Source organism: Chinchilla lanigera, unplaced genomic scaffold (assembly GCF_000276665.1).
Source record: "Chinchilla lanigera isolate Chin_1 unplaced genomic scaffold, ChiLan1.0 scaffold00002, whole genome shotgun sequence".
Lineage (NCBI taxonomy): Eukaryota > Metazoa > Chordata > Mammalia > Rodentia > Chinchillidae > Chinchilla > Chinchilla lanigera.
The window spans coordinates 28,372,675-28,384,907 of record NW_004955403.1 but is presented as its reverse complement, the minus strand read 5'-3'; the positions used below and the strand labels follow the sequence as shown (position 1 = coordinate 28,384,907).

The 12,233-nt window shown below is 33.8% G+C and overlaps 1 long non-coding RNA gene across 1 annotated transcript in view; it reads left to right on the top strand.

The window, feature by feature from the left end:
• The window catches only part of LOC102013996, a 99,864-nt gene that overhangs the window by 17,656 nt on the left and 69,975 nt on the right, over positions 1–12,233 (top strand). The gene's annotated exons all lie outside the window — the stretch shown is intronic.

The following is a 12,233-nucleotide window of genomic DNA, read 5'->3' as shown; positions in this document are numbered from 1 at the left end:
TGGGGAGCACTCTGGCATGAGGTGTAAACGGGCAAACATAGTAATAATGAGATAGTGCTGTAGAAACTATTAGGTCACAGTGGACTATCTAGACTTCTCACTGTCCTGCACTGTGCTAGTTACCTATTGTTGCAGCAAAAAATTACTGCAAATTTAGTAGCTTTAAACCACACATGCTTATTACCTTATGTACCTTAAAGTTATGGGGAAGTCCGTCAGAGGCCCTAGTTATTAGCTAGGGGCATGGCTGCATTCCTTAGAGCTTATAGGGGAGAGAATCTGTGCTCTTGGCCTTTCCCTGCTTCTAGAGGGATTTATTCTCCTTGATCCCTTTCCTCTCTTTTCAAAGCTAAATACGTGTTATCTCTCCAGGTGCTGTGCAGTCTTCTTACTCAGTGACCAGAGCGGGGAAAGATGCTTCATTTTTAGGGACTCCTGTAATCTGAATCTACTCACATGTTCAAGTTACTCTTCTTATATCAGTGACCTTAATGTAATCACATTTTCTAAGTGTGTTTTGCATGTAAGCTAATAGATTCTCAGGTTTTCATGATTAAGACGTAGAAAGCAACTGTGGAGGTTCACCAGTTCCATGTACCCTGAAGAATTCTCTCATATTTTCAGCAGAACATCATTAGAGGATATTGCTTGGGAGCATCTGGATAAACTGATGGCTTTTAATTTGTTATCATTTGTGTTTGATGCCACATAAGCAGTGTCCAGGGTTTGCCCCATTACTGTCACCTTGACATGAGGGGGGATGTAAAATCCAGTGTTATGATACAGATCTAGATATCTAAATCTAAAAACTTATGTAAGTTACATTCTTCAATCTGTTGGGATTTAAAATTCTTGAATTGTAATATAAAATTGATTATTTTTTCTAGAATGTCAGAAGATTTAAAAAATGCCCATGTAAACAACCATTAATTGCTTACTATAGGTAGATATTTTTAGAGAAATGATGAAATTATTTGTATTATGTATGTATAGAATTATAATGAAAATCGACATTTAACCCTTGCTACTTGCAAAGACATTTTACATAAGAACTGTCTTCTGTAAGACTTATACAAATCCCATAAAATAACTATCAATTTTTCTGTTTCAAGGGAAAAAACGGTGTTTCAGAATAAGCTTGTATAATATTAACACAATCAGTTCAGATGAAGCCAAGTTTGGGACTATGTTTCTGTGATCTGCTCTTTGGAAATTGTACCAGAATAGAATTTTTGAAGAGATTTATTTACACCGTTGATTGCTACTTAGATGATATTAAGAGTTCCTTGTTTAGTAATGATCTAACAACATTTTGAATTACTTACTTGAATAACTATACCAGTTTCTTACTGTATCTTGACTCTTTAAATATATCTTAGAATAATCCATGATTTTTTTTTTTTTTTTTTTTTTCCTCCGGTACCGGGAACCGAACTCACGACCTTGCGCTTGCCAGGCAGGCGCTTTGCCGCTGAGCTAAATCCCCAGCCCCTCCATGATTTTATTTAATGCTGAGTTATTCAGTGGGTTAAATCTTTGGGTTTAATATTTTTTAAAATATAAAAACATAATTTGTTCTATAAAGCTGGTCCCAGGGTTATATTGCTAAGGAAAGTCAGAAATAGCTAAATTAACCCTTTGGGAGATGATATTGCCTTGATCAGATTTATAAAGACGGGAGGAACAGAAATTCTACTTGGACATTTCCTTTGTCTCTGGTAGTCTGTCTTTTTCATATTTGAATTTTTAAACTGAAATCTATTTTCTGGGTAATAGTCATTTTATAAATTATTTTAATAAACATTTTATAGTACCTTCATATAAATAGGTCAGTATGAAATCTTTAAATTGTATTAACATAGTGAACATTCAGTGTATCTACAACACATTTATAGTTGGGACTTTGAAGCAATTAAGAGATTGAAAATACAAATAATTTAACTGTTTTCATAGTCAGTGACCAATAAATCTTTTATTTGCAGTAATGTTTACTTGTTTTATTGGTGGAAAATAAAAATGTTAAGTAGGAAAAGTAGTTTAAGTAAAATTCAAATAATTGGGTTTAAAATTACTTGCTTTGGTTTTTTTCTATTTCTAACAGTGTTGTGCTTGTGTCTCATTGTCATTTCTTGTGCTCTATTTCAGCCTAAGACCCCTGGAAAATTAATATCTAGATCTTAATATTCTTTAAAAGAATAGCAACATATCTTCATATATACAGCAAGTATGAATACATACAATAAATTGTTTTCCGATACTATTCAGATCTTTCATTTCAGAAATATGTATTTTTGCTTCCTTTTGTTTGGAGTGTTTGATAGCATGTCTTTGTATATTTCTCTACATGTTTGCAGAAAAGAATCTTATGGGAGAATCAGTAATGTTGATTTATTTAATTTTTGTTAAATGTCCATCTAAACAATATTTCTCAGAATGTGTTCATATCAAACCGTGCTACAAGATATTTCAACAGACCATTAAAGGCAGAGAGATTGACATTAATAATCATGAAAATATCATAGTTGATCAAAGTTAACAAAAGACTTCATTATATACTCTCTCCCCCCTTAGGTAAGCATAGACTTACGGTGTGTTGCACAATATAGTTGTTTTGTCGTCTTCTATTAATTCAGTAAAAATTGTACATTTTCCAGTACTGAGAACATGAAAAAATGCATTTCAGATGAGTATGATTTTGTATCACTTAATCAAAGTTTAATCAGTATCATAGCAAATGCTTCTAATGCATTAGGTTGTTCGGACAAAAAGTTTTAAATGCTGTTTCATTAAGCGTTCCTTAGTGAGACAACTCTAATAATAGTTGTAACATTGTTTAAGTGTACTTTCCTAAGTTTTAATGCTGGAAAGTCTGCTTGACTTGTTGCTCATCTAGGCAGGTTAAGAATATAACTAGTAACTTAGAAGATGACATTTGAAAAAATAGACTGCTCTCGCGGCCGCATGAGGCTCACGGAGCATGAAACAACCCCTGGCACCGTGGTGGCCTTGTATCACCAAGTAACTGGAGGGAGGGTGATATACCAGCAGTGGTTGGAGTCGCGTTCTGGCTCATAAAACAGACCTTTCATTCTCTGCTATGTTCTGGTTCAGGAAAGCTACCAGATGTAGAGCACTGTGCACATAAATTTGGAATGTGATTTCTTACAGCTTTTGATAGCTCTGTTATGAAATTCAGACAGTACAATGAGCTCCATATTCTTAACATTTTTACACAGTTACTATACTTTATAGTATGTATTTTTAAAAGAATTTAGGTGTTTATAAATGTAATTTAATGCCATCAGTCTTCTATGTCAAATGCAGTGTGTCTCTCACCAAGATTTATAGTTATGTATCATGTGTAAGACTGTGTTATGAATATTAACTACATAATACATTTTCATAATGAACAAACACTTGTAAATATTATTTATTGAGTCATACAACATATATTAATTGAGAGCAAATTATGTAAAAGGACCGATGTTATTAGTTATTTTTGAATTCAGCTTCCTTTTTGTGTAAATAGATAAAAATATCATGTGTTAATTAAGTAAATTAATTTCAGAGAACATTCTTTTATACACAGAGAACATTCTTTTATATACAGAGAACATTCTTTTATACAATTTCTTCCAGTAATGGAAGGAAGAATTTTTCAGAATGAAAAAAGAGGGGCTGGGGATTTAGCTCAGCGGCAAAGCACTTGCCTGGCAAGGGCAAGGTCATGAGTTCGGTTCCCGGTACCGGAGAAAAACCAAAAAACAAAAGAAAAAAGAAAACACACTTGTGTTTCACTTTTAGATTTCAACTCCTCAAGATTTTATGTATAAAGGTAATCAGAAAATGCAATTAATATTTAATTTAAAAAATCTTATTTTAGCAAAAGACATATTGCCACGAATGAGGGGATAAGTATGTTCAAAAGAAGGGGAGTATTTCCTGGATTCTAAATTGAGCATCTTGAGGGGATTAATGGCAATGTGTGTAAAGTAAATAATTTTTTAAAAATAGTAAATTTTTTAAAAATTTAAATATCCATTGCATGTTTAGTTCCAAACTGTATTTGGGAAAAAGTAGCAAGGAAGCTCCAAACAGCTCTACTGCCACTTTTGAATTTAGAGTCACACTTTAATTTTCCCTGCGTTTAGGGTCAAAACTAAGTTGATATTTGAATGCAAAAAGTGATGTCATCTGTGATCACAGGATGAAATTAAAGCCCGCTGTGTGTGTCTGCCTTCCTTTTGTGCCTTTCTTGGGGTGAGCACACTGAGTTAGATGAGCATGATTCGTAAGGGGTTTCCATATTGCTGGAAAACTGTGGTATCCGACCACTCTGTGAAAGCTTGTTCTCGGGATATCATTACCCACGATCAGCTTTGGAAGGTGTGACGTAAGGTTGCATGTGTCTTCACTGGTAGCAATGATACTGTCTGTGTGAGTTTTACTGATCCCGGGCCTCGGTATATAGCCCAGTGCACAAGTGCCTGTCTAGTTTTACTGATCCATGAAAAATATCCTTTTCTATCACCTACACATGCCTTGACAGTTGAGAACCTCAGTGTTAAACATGATAATGAGCTTTGTTTTCCACATATATTTATAAAAATTAAGAGGTATGAGAAAAAGTATCAAAAGTATCCTTGACCTTCCTGATAGTACATACCCTCTCTCCCTGAATTAATTTATTTTGCTGTTGGGCCTGATGACTTTAATATTTTCTCACTGATTTCATTTTCCATTATTTGGAACCATGTGGATGGTGCCTGTTCATAATAATTTCATTTTGTTAATGGGGTTATTTGAGAAATCTTCAGAGTGATAGAAATATATGTATTGTCTTTCGTTTCTGAAAATAATTGATAGAATTTTACTCTGCACTTACTAGAATATTTGTCTTACATATTACAGTCTTGTAAAATTGTTTAGTGTATTTTTCTTTTGTGGTTAGTGCCACCCCATTCTGTCTGTTATTTTTATGTACTACCATACTATTAAGTAGGGATTTTCCTTAAATATTGTGTGAAATTACCAATTAAATAAGTGCTGTATTTCTTCTGTAAATATTTTTGGAAAATTCAGAATATTTTCACAAAAAGGAAATGTATCCTCAATATAATTCAGTAATGGAAATATAACATTTAGTTTTTATGAAGGTATAATTTTTATTAGCTTAATCTATTGACATAGATATATCACCAAGAAGGAAATTCCTGCCAATCATTATTTATTAACTACATAATTGCATTGATCACTTTCCTTGTCACTGGGACACAATACTAGAAAACCAAAATTTAAGGGAAGAGAGTTTATTTTGTGTCATGTTTCAGAAGTTTCAGTCTGTGTTCAGCAGACTAAAACAAATTACTGTCCTGGTGGAAAGGCCTGGATACAGAAAGCTGCTACATTGAGGTTGCTAAGGAAACATAAGGGAGGGGCTGGGAAAACAGATGTACCCTTCCAGGTCACACCCCCAGTGATGGCCTTTCAGGATCAGGCCCCACCTCCCATCAGCAAGTCTACTGGACTCCAGGGTCAAATCCTTTTCCAAAATCTCTGCTTATGAGCCCATAAGGTCTTTGTAGGACATTCCTGATAAAAATCATAGTAATCGTCATAGTATCTGCCTTGCACAGTGTTATTTATTGTGAAAATAAAAGCAAAATGTCAGAAAAGGGTGTCCCAATCCAGAATATATACATACATATATATACTATGTATATATATAATACACAATATATAATATATAGACTGATTTATATATAATATGAGATGTGATGATATAATAATTAAGCATCAACTTAGATCATATACACTAAGTACAAATTCACTTAAAATAAATTACAATATCTTTATGCAATTTAAGATTATGTTAATGAGCTTACCAAAAGCACTGTTTAATTATGGTTGCCTATAAGAACAGTGCCCTGGATATTGTCGCTCTGTTCAGGGTGACAGGTCCCAAGAACGAGGTGCCAGCAGATGAATAGAAAAAGTAAGAGAGACAAGAAAAACAAGAGAGGGAAAAGTCTGGGATCAGGAGGCTTACATCCTCTCGGACTGCAGCCCCCATTACCGATTTCAGTCACCTTTTCTTGAGCGAGAACCAAGGACATAGCTAGTACAAATGGGTGGATACCAAACGTTTTAGTAATGAAAGCATTATACTTCTCCAATTCTGCCTCTTATGCTGCCGACAACAATCCCCTGGTGGGCCTCCCACACCCAGCACCACAATTACTCAGCTCAGCTGGGGGTTGTAAGTTGACCACCAGTTATCAATCCACTACAGTCACAGTCCTTACTTCCCATTAATATTTACAGTGCATGGCAAGACTAAAAAATAGGATCCCTGCAATTCAAATACACCCTTATCTTCAGGTGAAAGGTTTCAGTTCATTTTTGCAACAACAAACAAATCATTGTGTGTTCTCAGTGCTTTCTAATCAAAGAATGTTCTTCTCCACAGTATATAAGCTTGATAGCCTCAATTCCAGTTTCTTTTCTATGAAACAGCTGTAGTGAAAGACCTTTTCTTTGTATCTTAGGCGCTAGAGGAGGAAGAAACATTGTCTTCTTTAACATCTTTCATGTCACTTAATCACCATAGTTTATAATAATTTCTCAGTGATAGACTTAGAAAAAATTCAATAATTATTTTTAACTCTCTGCTTTTAGAAATAAGATAGTGAAACTCAAGAAATAATCACCTTATTCCATTTTATTCTTTCAGAAAGAGAGATCAGGGGCCAGGGATATAGCTCAGCAGCACAAGTGCCTGCCCAGAAGGAGAGATCAATAATACAGCTATGATCTTTGAGGCTGTAAACTTTGTGATGTTAGGGACTGTTTGACTTAATCACTGTATACTGCTAGCCAAAATGTTACCTAACAAATGTGCAGTAAGGTAAATGAATATAACCACATCTTTGTAAAACTACATTCATTTGTTTAATCTTTTAATATTCGCTCATGTATTTACTAAGGCATTACTTTATTTGGCATGCACTTTTAGAAGAACTATTCATTACTAAGTACCCTGTTGCCAGAAATGAAAGAATAAAACATGTTTTTTTGCTTTACCTAGAGTCAAAGGTAGGTGTCTTAGTTGCAAATTGATTTTGGTACAAAAGATCTTGCAAATTCTATGCCTACAGCAAAAGTCTAAGTGTTTTTATCAGCATCTTTTTTCTGTAGGTATTTAGCCTGGGATCATCTGTTGCCTGAACCTCATCATTCTCCCCATTTAAAAATACCTTCTAAACACAATTACAGCTAATACAGTATTTAGTATTGGCAGAGCAGATAGTACGTAAAAATAGAAAGCCTCCTCCACATTCACCTTTTGGAAAAGAGCTCGACCTATTGTATTTGTTTTGTTTCATTTGCCTCTTGGTAGTTGAAAATGTGGAACTCTTTCAACGAATATTCAACTTTGTCCTTTGATATTAAGGATAAGGAACAGAAAAAGACTTTCTCTTTGCAGCTCTTCTGTGCTTCCCGGTATCCTATGGCATTACTGATGATTTCCATTGTTCCCTGCCTCAAAATAAAACATTAGAAAGAAGTCTGGAGATGTAGCTCTGTGTGAAGACCCTGGTTCATTTCCCAGTGCTAACAGAAAACAAAACCTAACAAATACAGGGAAAAAAAAGCAGCTAGAAAATGTGCATGATGACTTACTTAACTTGTGTACAGCACATTCACAAAATAGTTTTGAAATTCCTATTTTCAGGCACTGAATGTAATAGAAACTGGTGCTTACATCTTGACTCTAGATGAACCGTGGGTGAGAAACCATGCTGTATGATTGTTGTGGATCAGTGTCTGTTCTGTTTTTTGCAACAAGGGCAATAACTCGGCCTGTGATTATATTGAGAGCAGGGTCCTAGTAACCTGTAACAGCTACTGCACCTTCTAACTCACCCAGCTCTCCTCCCATGTATGGAAGAACCAAGAAAGCCAAAACACTGTAACTGTCTGGGCTTTCCCCACCAGAAATTTTAAGCCATCCAAGAGATTACAGGATGCTTTGAAATAGAATGAGACTTCAAGAAAACAGTTTATGAGGGAAACTAATATCCTCAGAATCCAACTGTAATATATTTCTCAGAATGCATTCGTGCTACACATTGACTAAAAGTTGTTTTTGGTTCCTTATTTCTTCCTAAGTTATTCTTCCTTCAGGCGAATATTTTCAGATAGCTGCGAGAATGAAAATATCTTCAGAAGTAAACTTATGTTGATATATGGATGTCTGATTCCAGGATAATTCTGTTAGTGTTTTGTTCAATTAAAGGCTATGTACAAAAAATGATAAAGTAGTTTTAGGGTGTTCGACATTCAAAATGGAAGATTTGGGGAGCAAAATAACTTTCATGATCCTTGTTCCAAACATGGAATGGATTAGAAGCTCTTATCTCCTGTATACAGTCAGCTTTTGTTTTGCAAAAATAAAGTTTTGCAAACTGATTATAACAATCATTTTTTTATCAAAAGATTTCCTTGAGCTTTTCCTCAGCATTATAGATAGGACATTTTGTAAGCTACTTAGGTCAGCTTTTCCAGAGGCTATGGGAAAGATGATCAGTTTTGAAGTTATTTACAAAGCAATTTAACAGCCTAATTTTTTCTAATGGTAAAGTGTTTTACATAGATAATAATAAAAACAAATGTTTCCTCACTATTGATAGAATCACACATGTACTGACACTATATTATTACATCAGTGACATTGATCAGTTGTCTCAGAAAATATCTTTGAGGTTGTATTAGTTAACCTTGTCTGGCGTTAGGTTTATTCAACTTTATTTACTTTTCATATTATCAATAAATATGAGTTGTATCAAAAATATTTGACCTGAGGAAATATTTGACCTGAGGAAAAATTTGACCTGGATCACATTTTTTTTCATATAATGTATACTTTGAAATATGCAAAACCAGGGCCAAAGCTCTTGTTTTCTCTGTCTTCTTTCTGTCTTCCTTTTTAGACATGTAGACTAAAAAGTGCAAGGCCCTGAGATCTTAGATCCTATTGATTATGCAAATTGTATTGATTAGTCTTTTAATCATTCACACTTTCTGACTGCCTCAGCATGAAGAAGACACCAGCTGTAGGCATTACTATTTTTTTATACCTGCCACAGGAAGAATTTAGTAGAAATAATTTGACTTTTTGTTTGACAGAAGTGAGAAAATGTAATTCATTTTTATGTATTTCTAAATAGCAATATTAGTCCAGCAAAAAAAAAAAAAAGATATTTCTCTGCATGTTTGCATTATTTACTAAATATAAAATGTAATCCTTGGATGATTTTTAATTTATTAGTCTCTCTCTGAAATGCTGAAACTTTATGCATTTGACATCTAAGTAGGAGGAATGTTATAACAGTGGCAAAGTTAGTGCTATCTGAACTATTACTGACAGACTGTTCATACATAAGTGCCTATAACCTTTTTAATCAGAATTTGGGGCTGCATTCTCATGACATGAATTATTAAAAGCTAAATTATTATTAAAGTATAAAGAGAACATTTGGCTATAAATATGTCTTCATACATTTCATTACTTAAAACATGGTTCAACTTTTAAATTGAGCATTCTTCCTTCAATGTGGGTTAATTTAGACTGAAAAATGGCTTACATAGTTTTGTTCAATTTCAAAAGTTGTGGCAAATTTGTAAAGATAATAATCCAAAGCATAATAATGCCCCCTAAATAGAACATTTAACATGTGGAAGTGTTCTTCTTTTGTATTCCTACAAGAAAATTATTATTGTGGAGAAAAGCATCTCTTATCACCTGGTAGTTTAGCTTATATATGGTAATTAACATTTTATTCAAAGAAAATAAAATTCATAAATTCTGAAAAGACAATGTAAGTAATTAAACAACAGCTCCTGCATGTGTTAGTACCTCTTAGTTATGTTGAGGAGCAAATGAAAGTGTGAGATTTTATGTGCAACTATCCACAAACTTTAGTGGGTGTAGGAATGATCTGGTAGAGTTTCCTAAAAATGTAATTTTCTGTGATGCTTTTCTGAGATTCTCATTTAATAGTTTGCAGTAGAAGGAAATCACATAATAGAGAAGCTGCTTCCATATTTACTCCTAGATCAATAATTTGCTTTCTTTCCATATAAGTGAAGTTCTAAATTTTTAAAATGAAATATATGTCTACATAGAGAGACATTATTCCTTTTAGAAAATGAGCTGTTAAAAGCTACACTAAAGGAAGTTTGGTTGCCATTGTTGTGTTGTTTTGCCTTTGTTACTTCTTTTTTGGTTGGGCTGTAATACATATTTGGAAATGAAACAAGCCGTATCAACAACTAAGCATTTCTTAATGACTGCTGCTTGTGAGCTACTTTGCTAATTTATGGAAACCAAAATGTTAAAATGAAATCTGTGGCCGCTAGGAGTGTTTAATCTGCCTAAGTAATTGAAGTACCTAGATCAAAATGTTAATGAGGACAGATGATGATAAGATGCTGGAATCTAAGACATAAATAGCACATTGATAAAGAGAACATTAGGGGACGAATCAAAAAACATGACTCTGGTTACTCTGTACCTTTTAGTAGCTCTTCTTTGTGTCTTTTAACATTTGCCCTGAATTTACATTGTGTCCACTAAATTAACATAAAAACGCTTTCTTTCTAAAATTATTAATTATGGTGAGAAATATTTGTGATAATTTATATGAAATATGTCATACATAATTCAAAAACAGTATAATAATATGATTATGTAGGATATTAACAGTTAATGGATAAACATATTAAAGCCTCGGTAATCATAGAAAATGTTTTTGGGAAAAATCATTGCAAGGGTAAGCATTCAACAAGTAGAAAAAAATGGTGAATTCTGCAGCTCATATGGTCCACAAGAAGCCAAAATTCTAAGCTCATTTTGAGAAAATTACCCAAAATCCTATAATTTTAAAGCAGAAGTATTGCATTCTCTCATAGTATAATTTAAGGAATTATTGTAATAGGCTATATGTTTCTTTTATTGTCAGGATAATTCATTAGCCTATATATTTACTTATAAAATATAATTGTAAATTAATAGCAGTGGAATACTCTTTGTTCATAAGGGCATGAATTATAGTTCTTAGGGAACATTAGTTTAAATGTTGATGCACTATAAGGAACTCTCAACTCCTTGTTAACATTTTATTTTAAATTCATATGTATTATATTAAAATATTTTGTACAGACCATAATCTAGTTTTATTTCTGCTAAGATTGCTATTTAGTGCTTGAGAAGAATTCTTATGCATGTCTTATTCAGTACTTTGACACGTGGTTATGGAGAGAATCTACATGTAAGGCACAGCATTAAAAGCTTCATGCAGTGACACACAAAAGTGAAGTCTTATTGATTAAGGAACTCACAATCTTGATGAGAAGATAAGATTTACCCATAATATTTTTAATTTTATGGCAGGAAAATACTATGTAATAGACCTCAAATGTTGACCAGAAAAAAAAAAAAAAACTTTTTTAAGTTAAAAACAATCTTGCAGGATGGATCAGCCAGAAAATGTGCAGAGGCTGAGTCCCAGTCCCAGTTAGCTTTCCCATCCTTAGGGAGGCCATTTCAGTGTAGGTAGTTGGTATGAGCAAAATATAGCCATAGCGATATTTGAGTAAATGTTACCAAGATTATTTGCTCTGGCATCAGAGCCTATGGCCTACTGTGAAGAAATGAGCTGCTATTCTGTGTTCCTCGCTCTTCAGATATGGTGGGATTCTTACTCATGCCACTTCGGTGTTCTGATCTTTGCATTTGTTTTCTAGTTCTCTGTTTGCTGCTTGCCTTTCTAAAGTGGGCCGCTGATTCTACCTGTTACTTTCTATCACATGGCAACATTTCTCTATGGCCTTCTGCACCTTCCTCTATGACCCCCACTGACCACCCTCCCTCTTTTATCCACTGGGGTACAACAAATACTGGGGTCCAAACTCAGATGTCAGAATCTCCCCTTCAGAGAATACCCCTGGGAACTGCAGTTTGCATTAAGTGTTTCAAAGTTTAAAATATGTATGAATTCATACAACACTTTTACATGACAAAATTTGGTCATTAATATTTTTTGTGATTTTCTCCACATAATTACATATTTTTGCCTACTGTTTTAATGGCTATTAATATTCTGTGCTGTGGAAGAGGCTTCTTGTACTGGTTTGCTAATGTGTAAAAGAGAGTTAATAATATCTCACAA